Source organism: Varroa jacobsoni, unplaced genomic scaffold (assembly GCF_002532875.2).
Source record: "Varroa jacobsoni isolate VJ856 unplaced genomic scaffold, vjacob_1.0 scaffold_696, whole genome shotgun sequence".
NCBI lineage: Eukaryota > Metazoa > Arthropoda > Arachnida > Mesostigmata > Varroidae > Varroa > Varroa jacobsoni.
Window position 1 is genome coordinate 272,236 of NW_019213598.1, and position 13,157 is coordinate 285,392.

Sequence of the window (13,157 nt, forward strand, 5' to 3'; positions counted from 1 at the left end):
TTCTGGCAAATAACGAGCATAAGAAGGACAATGGAAGGCCACACTAAATAAGACATCGGTGTTTCATTTGATACATTCTTAACGCTAATACACTACGCTAACCGTTGAGATGAATCAAGAACTCAGTCAAAAAGCTGCAAGCTCATTTTTGGCGTAATACGTAGGACACGCAGATTTTTCATTGGGCTCCGCCGCCTAGTTACATAATTGCCAAAGAGTTCCGGGCTTAATATCAAATTTAATGTAAATTGGGCCGATGTCCTTCCGAGACGATTCTTCGTTCAAGACCCCTGGTAGGCCACCACCGTCACCGTGGTTAGATGGGGAACGAACGTATTACTCCGTTAGGTTTAGCCTGCCTAACTGTGTGTTTTGGCCATCTATCGCCTTTCGTTGTTTCAGTCTCGCAAGGTTGATTGATCCTAACCTCAAACTGGAGCCTAGACCTAAGCACTAATTTATTCAACATCACATATACCGTACGCGTTGTATCAGTGCAATAACGGAGGTTGGCCCGAACTTCCGTTCCGATCATTCCAAATACATATGACTGGTTACTTCAAGCGGCTCCTATGATCGATGACGAAAAGAAGCGTAAACGATTACATTGTAAATCATATATTATTAGTTCGAATACTATCGAACGTATTAAATCAATGTCGCAACGATGACACGATTTGCCAGTTACTCGCTATCCGTACACTTGCGTGTGTTATTTCTATATGTACACAAAGAAAAAAACAAAACTCCATTTCATAACCGTAACAGCACTCGTTCTCCAGTAGCCAATCAATCTCTGCACAGACCAGCCTCGGGCAAGTTAAGCTGCATCCGAGCTCCCCGCTTCTTTTCCGCCCCCTGATTCTTACTTACCACGAATCAGTAATGGGCGCTGCGGGACTGCTATTCTGCTGCCATTGCTGCACCCAGCAGTGCTAACACCTTCCACTAATTCTTCTGTCCTAAGACTGATGGTTGAAGACCAGCTTTGGAGTTACGTCAAAGCTGGTTACGGTCGAACAGCCGTCAATCATAGTTACATGTTCGATGACTTATTGATGTTAGAGCAAAGGCGTTCGTAGAGCGGTCGGCTTGAGCTGCATTGCGCTAGGGGGATCGTCAGAGACTGGGGCCGACAGTCGCTGACTAACATGTCCATGTCACACGACACGTAACCGTTACTGGGTTATGAGCAATGGTAAAAGAATAGTGGCTTGAAGAGAAATGGATATATTTTAAACTGTATATAGGGGTCAGTTAAGCGTCATGAGAACATGTATGTGAACTAAGCTAATAGGGTGTGAAGTACGGACCAGAGCGTACGTCGTTCAAATAAGCGAGATTACCGTCACGAGATTTAGAAATATTTCCATACTGCTAGTCGTATCGGGATCCGAACGCGTAAGTCACCCACGTAAACCGCTAGCAATGCAGGACAATGCAAAACCTAATTACCTCGTGATTGATGTTGATTGTTGTAACGGTAACGATAACCTGAAAATTTACTATCCAAGTCGGCTGGCTACGATTGTTGATTGTACTTCGTTGGCACCTCGTAAAAAAACGGAAGCCGTTTCGTTCACAAAAGTTTTCATGGCAATTTTAGTATCTTACGCCGGCGCTCATGTCGCTTCTGCGGTCGCCGGAGCGGACACTTTCGTTGACTATACCTCACTTTGACGTCATTATGATCGTCGTTTAAGCATCAACTTTAGCTCTATGGACGCGGCCATTATCGTCCCTAGCTATACTTGCTTTTCGGCTTCCTCCGACGTCGCGTTAGCACGAGCGACCCAAACGCTGGTGACGACTTTCGCTAGCAACCACCGGCGGTAGCCGGCCCAATAAGACTCCGTTGGCGCGATCTTAACTTCTCTCATGAATTATGGCTTATCCAAAACTTTTTTACGGTCCTTCACTGGACCCATAGATGGCAGTATTCAGAATAAGAGATGTGAGGAGTTCATAATGGCGTGACGAGTCGCCGAGTAGTCGGTGTCAACCTGTTGGATGAGGAAAACAAAAAAAAGTCAACTCAGAATAATATTTATAGCGACAGCGGTTACAATGGCTAGACGAAATAACGATTAGCTAACTGAATTAAGCCGAAGACGATCAACGATCAGAAGATAAAATCATCGATAAGTCTCGTTGATAGCTGTGCGATCAGATGTGTGGTCCTGTAAGTGAAGTACGTCTGTGTTTACGTCAATTAGGATTCAGATGCTATTTTGAAATACGCTTAATGAAGCTGAAATCTCTTAATGAAGATACACATTAGCCACCGTGTGCAATCGATGGTGTCAGACAGTGATAACAATTTGTATCTATTAGAGGTTTCTTCTTAATTCTGCCCATTCTACGGTTATCGATGACATACGGCTGAGATTTACAGACATACTTAGATCCGTATCTGGTTAACAGATATCGTTAGCATTGTTTATTACAGGTGGTATTGTGTCCTCTATTTCAAAGGGTTCAGTGGACGATGAGCTGTCCAGTCGGACAACTCAAAGTTTCATTGAAGAAACGATATCAAAATATGACTGTTTCAACCTACTGGACAATTTAGGCTGTTGGCTTTCTAAATAAAAAGTAAAATATTGTGTTTTTCTACTGTGTCTGTAAGAGCATAGTAATATTCAATAATATTGAAGATAATAACAAATCTTCACGTGCAGTATTCAAATGAATAAAGTTACATGAAAGAGAATAAACGTATCTCAAAATGTGTAATTGGAACTTATGAAGTTACAACGTGATCTGCATTTGTGTGTAACCTTCCGCCAGAGGCTTGCTATTTAAACATCAATATACATATATATATATAGCCTTCCATAACTTGTTGTAACTAGTGTACCCAACGGCGCCGAAGGAACTGGACACTTCGCGTAAAGATTGATATCCAAGAATCGCTCTCGGTATTATTGGATTACGTGCCATTATAGAACGATTGACCCCGCCATATCGATCGTTTCGAGTCACAGTCATCGCGTGCTACGGTTACCGTGGCCCCATTGTGGCAATGTAACTTTAAAACGTATCAAAACTCGTCGTTTATTGAATTGGAGAACGATTTAAATAAAAATAAAGTGTCAAAGAGAAGCTTGAGTCAAGCAATCACAAATTAATAAAATGGTGTACACACATTAAAGTTTTCTTAGAAAGAAATTCGTTCGGGGGTACTAACTAGTGAAAATCTACTCCAGAAGAAGAAAGTTGAAAATATAATAGAAACTTCAGGTTCTAATTTTATACCTTAATGATTCGAGGTTGACCGTTGCATATGACGCAAGGTAAGGCGTGTAAGGAAGCATGTTTTCGATATAATTCAAGAAACAAAGCATTAGCTCGTATGTTTAGTGGCCAACGCAGTCGATGTAAGAACATGTTATGTGTTTTTTTTTGTCTTGCAGGTAGTTTCGGTGAACGAACTATATAGATATATATCTAAAATTGACCGGGTATTTCCTAGACCGCACATCGTTTCTATTGCCTTAATCGCCATAACCACATTGGACAATTAAGCAAACTTAAACTCCCAGTTTCAAAACGAAAAGTTTCGTTTTCTAAGTGGTTTCAAGTTAGCACGCTGTATAGTCGCAGAATTGAGCCCGCTGCCGGTTACAACTACCTGCTACCGAGCCAAAAAAAGACATCCAAAGCATGGTGTTGAGGTCTGAACAAGCAAGACTGGCCGCAAGCAGAGCACTTGCGTAGATCTAATTTTTTCGGTCCTTTAAATTAGACTAGCTATGTTGTCAAAAATGAATGTAGCATAGCCGTCCCAATGAGAGCTTCCCCCGGCCCACGTCAACCACATACGTATATCTCCAGCCAGACACACTTACCAATTTAAGTACCGTTGTTCACCTAAGCTGCATAGGTAATAATATTGCTGAAGAACTGCTATGCCATATGAAAGCACAGGCTACACACATTGAGCAGAGGCAGCTCATAGCATCGGACCTGGGTTGTTTTGGACATTTGGAAGGCCCGTTATGGCTAGGACCTTGACAGTGACCCAGCCACGCCCACAGTGTATATGTTGAGAGGCAGCCTCGCTCGAAGAGTGGCCTATGAGTTCAAAGCTGTACATGAATACTCAAGCGCAGATCGAGTGCTGTTTTTCTAACCGTCTGCCGCCCGCGGCCCTCAACGTGTGCCCGAAATTACCGGAGCACCCATTGGAGCTGTTGGCCAAACGCCGACTAGGTTATGCACAGCTGTTGTCACCCGACGCAAAGTCACTCTATGGCGCTCTGGGCTGTCACCTATATTGATGACCCAACCACAATACCATCGCTATTATGGGAGGTTAGTTAGAGTTAGCATGCTCACTTTATTAGTCGATTTATTTAAATTTCGCAGGCTTAACGTAGTACTACTCAAAAATGTACAAAGCAGGACATTTTACAGTTATGTATTAAAAAGTGAGCAGAAGTTAGATCCGCCTAAAGCAAAGATGCAAGTTATCATTTTCGACCTAAAGACTTCAGCAGCAAAAATGACTGTTTCTATTGTATTTAAATGCTTTCGACTGCTACACGTTGGTCATTTATTGTAGTCCTTACAGAAGAGTCAATCTCTACAGGCAACACATCCATACCAGTGAACTGAATCAGATTGTAAATGCATTATGACCTATGATATGGCACGTTATACCGATCGAATGCACGACGCGTGCTTGAAAGTTTTGTACTTGTTAGTCGCTGCGCTGTTGTGCATCCGGCAAGAGCGACGCGACGCAACGCAACGCAACGCAAGCTTCAAGTGGCCTAGAACAGTTCATCAACATCAACGCCAACAAAAGTTTTGCAGGTTTGCAACATCAGCAAAAGGAGCTCAGCTGATCGCTGGGCGTTAAACACTCGCGCGAGAATGGCACCCCAACGGAGCGGCAGCGTCGATCGTAGCATGAGCCTAGGGCAACACGTGGACAAAAAATTGTCAACAACATCCGCCCGATGACGGCACGATACGCTGGGATGTTTTACTTTATATTATAGCAGAAACCTAGTATCTGTGACGCAGCGGGCCTGAACCTTGCCACTGTCGAAAGCCGCTCCTAGGGAAACAAGCACTTCTCAGTTTAGATGCCTATTAGTAATGCTTAGTCAACATAACATGCTCATAGGATAGTCTGTCTCCGTTGCGGTGTATGCGTGAAGTCACTGACGCTTGTATGGGTCTAAGTGCTTAGGGACTACAGCGGAGTAAACGTTATTCTAGCTCAATATACATACGATTCGGATTGGACCAATAAACACTTCGGGACTTCCGAAACGTTTGTTAATCGACAAAATATTGTTTATTCCATTAACTTACACCCGCAGCATGTACTTACATATTACATTCAACTTCAACATCGAGAAACGCATATTGTAAGAAAGTTATCTCGCTGAAGTAACGTTTCAGAGATTGCAGCATATTTATACACTGAATAAACCGTTTCAGACAGGATGTCGGAAGTCGGGATCTATCTACGGGCAATTGTCTATCACAGATTCCAATTTTACTGTTCTCCTGATGTTTTTCCTGATGTTGAGAAGCGATTTGACACATGGCTTTGATGAACGATTACTCTCGTCAATTAAAAGACGATACCGTTATTATCTATAATTTTCAATAAGTTAAATCGGTCACTCGAACGGCTCAACGAAATTCGTCGAACGCCGTCTAATTATACCAGATAAAGCCAAACGCATCTCCTTTATGTTCTGCCATTGTGGAATAGTAACCCCCGCTCTGTGTGTATAATATTTAGATGAACGCGAAACAGGCATTTCGAATTCGCGTGAGCCAGGAGTGATGTTTTACAATTGTACTAGCTCAAGAAAAGTCTTCGCTGGTGTAGTTTGTTGCGTTAAGTGTACCTTGTTGCCAGCCCCCACCTACTTAGTTTCTCGTCATTTTCAGGCCATGCTCTTTAGATACAATTTTAGGCCGCTTGAATTGGTCACGATTTGAATTTTGTCTGCTACAAAGTATTGCCGACGGTATGGATTGTATACTATCATTATTTTCGATATTCTGCTTGGCCATGTGCCAATTAGATATATCTAGCCGAAATTTTGTTATCTGTTCCGTGTTATGCGCCGTGCCGGCTGCCATTGAAGTGCTACCTGTTCATCGTCGACTTGATTAGTCACTATACGACCGGAAATTTTCCGCAAAATCCGGATGCCGTCGAAGGCGTGTTCGAGGGTCGGATCGATGCGTACAACGTCGTGTGCAGCACCTAGAAAACGCTTCTCATCTGCCACTTATGCAGTATAAAAGATATCCTGATAGAAGACGTTTGGTAATAACATCCGCATATTTAATTTGTTATACTATTTCAGTTCAAAAACCAATATCAGCTCATACAATGTATGTTATAAATGAGCGAGTACGTAAGGATCGACTAGCTTGTTTCTGACCAGCAGAGGCTGGCTAAGTGGCATCTATGTAATGCTGTTTTGCTAATTTCCCTGATGAGGCAGTTAAAATGAATCGTACTGTTTTATCTCGAAAAGGCGAACTTCGCTTAGTGAAATGAGGAAAAGTCAATGGTCATACAACAATGTCCTACAGAAGGCTCGTTGTGGACAACACTCGCCTTCTGAGTATCGGTGGTGCCGAACGAAAGGAAAATAATTTTTCCTTTCGTTCGACCAAAAGTATCACTGTTTGATTACTGTTACCTGCCAAACGTTCTTGAAAAGTTTCTAATCACCCATAACCTGTTGTTAATGTGACAAGCGACTTAGTATCCCCTGCAATAAGTCAAGTCCAATAAGTTACAGATTCGATTGACGTAGTTCGTTTGCGTCGTCTTGTGCCTTAAGAACGTGTGTGGCTCATCTCGGTCCCACAGGTTCGGATTTTCTTCTCATCCGTGTATGTACTATAGAGAAGGTATAGAAGGGATGACAGCGTTGGCTTCAGATCAAATCTATTCTTGCTGGAGGCTGTACTTTAATGATCGTTGACAGCTCTGACGGATGTCGCTGCGCGCCGCGATGGGTTGCAAGAACGGCAGCTGTACTGGTGGTAAGAATATAAATGGACAGTCGAAATCTTTGAGTCGTCTTTCTCGGCAGGTCGACGGCAGCGGTTTGGCCTGCTGTCGAAGGGGTTGGATCCCTCTCTTTCTGCAGCCAGCTCCCCTTGCAAGCATTCCGTCAATGGACAATAGTCGCAGCGGCGGTAGTACTTCATAGTCCCCGTAGCAGGTATTCGATAATTTGAGTCAACTACACCTTTCTGCGCGTAATATCATATCACATGTTAGAGCGACTGAATTGACTCTCGAGTGTGGAGGCCCTGCTCACGATCCTCGGCAGTGACCTCGTAATGATAATGCTGTTTAGACATAATCGCTAGACAGTGAATGCTATAGAGAGATAGAGCGAGAGCGAAGAGGGTCGATGCAGACATAAACGAAGATGTTACTTCGTTATGACCCTGACGGCGCGAATCTTGATGACGAATAGGGGTAAGGTGTTACCGTTATTACACTAGATGAGAGGGGCCCACATCTGAAGCCCTGTGAAGCTGCACTGCTTTTTTTCGTCTTCTCGCCCGCTAAGAGCTTTGACTCGCGACAGAATGACGTGGGTTAGCACCGGTAGTCAACGGCGAGCAGACGCGAAAAGTCGGCTTAGCCAAAATCAAATTGAATCGTCAACGTAGACTGCAGAAAGCTCAAATGGTCTCTTCAACGCCGTCAATAGGAGAGTCCGATGGTTGGTTTGCTATTGACAATGTAAGGTACTGCTATTTAGAGGTAGTATAAAATTTTTAGATCGTGGCTTTTGATTTGATGTCAGGGTATAGTAATAATAATTGTACGAATAAATTGATTTTTTTTTATTAGGTAGCATTATTACAGGTAGTTGATAGCGATTCTGCTGTAAGGGGTAGTATCTAAATAGCCTTCTTCTTTCGTATTTAGCGTCGTATATAACTTGTGGAAAAGGACTATGAATAAAAATTTCCGTTTTTAGAGGATAATCCCAATATGTTACTCTATTTCATACACAAATAGTCAGGGAAAAAATATTTTTCTCTACAGAACTCTATGTTGCGCTTGTATTATTTCTCCTCAAAGCTCAAATCTGTAATCCTATAGGCTGTCGAGCTTGGAGAGAATCAAGTAAGGTGCTCGGTAAATCTTTTTCGGCGAAGTTTTCGAAAATATGGTATCGTCAGTGTGGCAAACTTCACTGCGAAACTTGCTTGTACGCAGACACTTTAAGATTATCATGTAAAGTTAGTAAGTAGTAAGCAACATGGGTTCGGGATATGTATTGAACAGATACGTGTGCCAGCCACTGTGTTTATGTATCGTAATAATTGGTGTGCAAGGGCACGTATGGACGTCAACCATTCATCGGTCTATTCGTGTCAGCATGCCCCACACGGTGTGCCGCTGCATAATCGTAACAAAGAAATAGCAATACGACATAATTGAAAACTTAGCACAAAGACTATGCTTCGGAACAGATTAAGCTTCGACTGTACTGCTATAAAGGCTGAGCCCACAGCCATCTGCGACTAGTGTGCAATCTTTTGATAGCGATTAATCTACACACGAAGTACTACAATCTATATATAGTATTATAGATATATGCATACGATGTCTACCATGGACCGGTGTACACTCGTCTATTGGCCGTTCGTGGTTTATCGTTTGGTTGTCCTGGCCCTTTGTTATCTGCTAATGTCGCTAGTGCAGCCCAGCAACCCGGGCCGTGCCTGAACAGACAGCCCGTTCTCCACCAGACAGGCGGCATCACCAGCACGCGATAATCATCAAGCCATAGAGGACAGAAGAAGAAGAAGAAGAGCTGGTCTAGATTACTAGCCGTTGCAGCAGTTTTTAGCCTCAACGCATGAACGATTAATAGTGGACGGCTGCGCAAGGAAAATCGGGGCCTTTTGTACGCGTTTGGGCGCCGGGTTGGCGGGCGCATCGAAAGCCGACCTGTACAGGCCACACAATACAACAGTAGCACCGACGGCGCCTGCAATCGCTGTTGACGCTCCATGGCTCAGGTCGTTTGCTACAAAAAGGTGCACACACTACGTTTGACGGCCCTGTGTCGTTGCTGCTATCGTCGCCGTCGCTGCTGCTGTGTCCGCCAGACACATGTGTACTCGCCCCCCAGAAGCCTGTCGTGAAACCTAACGGTGCGCCGTGCTAACAATCGGGTGATTACCTAGGCACTGGCAGGTAAGGTTGGGCACGGCTTATCATGTCTCCCGTTTATAGTTATCCGAGTTTTCACTGTAGGTGATTCGATGGACTGCAAAACGGTTATTTATGTAACACAACAGTAGATGCGTCTTCGGTGACGAAATCGGATTGCTAGACGGAAAAGGTCTAAGGAAGGAAAGTTTTTTTGGTTTTACTATTATCTATAGCCAGCCGTATCTAGTTTTGTGTGTTCAGCATATTGCATTGATTTCATCATGTTTGTTATCTAAAACTACGTTGTTTGTATTTCATATGCATGACTTAGCAAAAACTGGTATTCGCTGCTACATCTACCGTACTACAACTTATCAATGGGGAACACTCGTCCACATATAGTTCTTCAATCTAGCTCACAAATTATAGATGATTCAGTAGAGAAAAATGTTCTCACTCAGCCACTGCGTATACACGTCGTTTTTGATTATCAATACTTTATATTCTTACATTACTCAAGCCTTTCGTACTGTCAAACATGTATACACATATGTGAGTATTGTCCAACCCAATACCCATATCATGTTGATGTTTTCTATTAAATCCTCGGTACAACCGGCTAACTCTGACCTGTGCCCATACGATAGACAAAGCACATGCGAGAAAGGTAACCTTATGAATGAGTGTTTCTGTCGAGGAATAATCCTAAAAATAGCAAAAGCTAGCGCAGATAAAAACCGAAACGGTCAGCACCTGTTGCTTTCCTTTGCTAGTTGCCAAAATCAACATTTGTGATGCTAGAAATACTATGCGGATAACACCCGCTTGTGATCCGTCCTCACTGCGTAAGGCAATGGAAGAAGCAGTACCCCTAACACCCACTCGAGTGGGCTAATGTCAGACAAACCAGAACCGTTGCGTCGAGATTTACCGCAAGATGCTCGCTAATTCTGATGACTGTGTAGTGCTGTGTCCGATCATATCGGTGAAGATGTTGAGCAGCCGAATACATCGTATGTAAATTTAATCAGGTGAAGACCATTACCCTCCCAGATACACACACACGAAGAAATGCACATAATCATACAAGAAAGAGAGACACAGGCGTACGTATACTTTTTGGTACATTTCCGATACGCAATTTATCGTTGAAGTCGGACATGACGGATACGTCGAATGCAGATACTAATGAGATGTTCAGTACGCTGACTTCTACAGTATCTTTGATACTGCAAACATTCGTTTGGGAACGATTTCTATCAGTTAATTGAACCGTGTCAAAATAATTGTTAAAACATATAAAAAAAAACAATTGCTAGAATAAGTTACAAGAAGCTGGCTGGCTTTTGAACCAATGGCTCGTCTTCTACTATTTGCCATTACTTCATTATTTTCCAAGGAAGAATCCGTATTTGGCAGAATCTCAGCGAGTGGATTTTCTATACTTTCACAGCTATCTGAAAAAAATGAATTGAGAGAGATCTTGTCATATGGCTCTGACCTAAATTCGTCGATCGACATGATCGTTCCCCTATGATTCATTTCAATAATCACGCTATAAAACATTACCATTATTTCACAGTATATGGCCGTTTACGATCAAATAGCGAGCTAGTCCGTTTGTACACACTGGGTAGATAATGGGAATCCTCAAACCTCAAAACAAACCACCTCATTATTATCGGTCATTATTATGGCCTCCAACAGCCACAACAGAATCGATGAAAGCGGATTGTCCTATCTTTCAGTGCGTCACGCTATCGTTATTGATGAAACTTTTCGTTTAGAAACGTTACGTTTTTTTCTGTCTTTCGACTATAATAAATATATGCAGAAAGCTTATCATAGAGATAAAAGCGATAATCTGGTTTCAGTTTGATTATCTAGATGCTTGATTGCCACATTGTCATCCAGCTAGAGAGAATCAGTATAGCGGAAAAATGTCGTTATAGGTACGCACGGTCATGTCGACCGAGTTCAGCTGTAGGAATATTAGCTAGTCTTGTAAATGTTTTGTGCTTAATGGTATTCATATGACAACGGAACCCGCTGTCGGCACAAATCTGGATCCCAGCATCGTTATTACTACTATCGGCGTATTGTTGATACTTCTTCCATTAGCTAACCCTGGTCCACATCAGATACTGTGAGAAAAATCGTTTGTTTCGTGATGTGACGAAGTACATTGGCTGACAATATCGTACTTATATTGGAACTCATTTTTGAAGTCACTACTAATGATTTAGTGAATTCACCCGACTCATTAGCTAACACACGTTCATGGCGGCTTCCTAAGCGACGGTGGCAACGACGTTCCGTCTATTGCTGGCGCTCGTGATGCCGAACGGCGCGATCAACAACGACGACGACGACGATGACCACTGGTTCTGCTAATACGGCATTAACAACAACGACAAATGAGAAGCAGTATATCTCCTGCATTTACTAAGAAGGGTCGTCTTCGATTGGGGAGAGTTTTACCTGCTTTTTTATTTGCCTATAATTGCTTTTCTTCCTTCATTTGCAAGTAAATCTAATGGCACGTCTCATTATAGCATCGTCGTTTCGGTTGCCCGTCGGCTTTTCGCTTCAGGGCTAGGAGGAGTAGAAAAAGCCTAATTTTACGGTTTTTAATGGCTCCATCTTAGCAGCTCGATCAGAAACAGCGTCTTCGGCAAACCATATCCGGCCGAAATGAACTGTGAAACTAGAAATACGTTCGCCACCAGAATGCCTTGCTGAATTGAACCCAGCATCAATAAACATTAGCAATATGTCTCCGATGTAGAAAAACCTCGAAACCTCAACATCATTAAGGACAGTAATGGTTTTATCTTAGCCAGTCGGCCAACTGGGACCTCTGTTGATCCATTTGTTTGTAGACTTGTTTATATTTCTACAACAAAATTTGCTGGATGTAATACGTCCCCCCTAACGCAGTGCAAGCCAACATCTGAGCGAACTAGCAACCGAACCTGTGAAGCGGTCGAAAACAACGTAACAATAGCTATAGGATTTAAGACACGCCGATCAAATACTGGTGCCCTACGGTCCTTCTGTGGAAAAATGTCCCTACTTTGTTGTCACCTGCTTGCACTTCGCAATTTCTCTACCGCTAACAGAATAGGGTATTTTTTAAGTGATTAGGTTTTCTGGACCGAGAACACCGAACGAGGTTTGAATTGATTTTCAAATATAAAACATACAACGCTTTTTACTTTTCAACTTGAGCAAAAAAAAAAGAACGGTTTTCTCATTCGCGGATCAGAACGTCAGCGTCGATAAAGCTCATTGGTCTAACAAAGGGGCCCAACATAATTTTCTTTAGGTAATACCAGTAATAGTACGATGAGATCGTTGTTCAACGTATATTTTCATGACAAAATAGCGTCTATTACAGTCGTTAGTCCACTATCTTTCACTTTCGAACGTACGCTTGCAGCGTGTGACATACGACGCAGAACGTGGCCGTTCGGTCAAAATTAATGGCCTTTCCAAGAGGCAGCTTGACTGACCGCCTCGTGTAGCTGGCGGCGCTTTATCGTCGCCTTGTTCTTTGTTTTGTTACAACTGCGGGAAGTTGTTCGTTAGAATTTAAGAAGGATTCACCAGTGTTTTTCAGCTTTCACTAAATCCCCATAGGGGTGTGGAATACATGAGAATTTACAGATATCCACGTCTTCAGTATGTCTATATCCAGAGTGTCGGGATGTATTTTAACGGGTTAGCTGTCGTATCGGGCATGTGTTTATCCGCTTGTCATATGCCCAAAAACAAGCCAGTTTTTTTTCTGAGACAATACCGCAAATCTGACATGACAAAGAAAAAAGATATAGCGTAATTAGTGATAACACTAGTCGGCAAACGTGATCTTCAAGCTGCGCGTGTATGTATATGGATGCACACATGTCAATGGAAATCGTTTGGAAGACAAATAGGCCGACGTAATAGCAACAAAACCAGAATCGGCCGTAGCAGT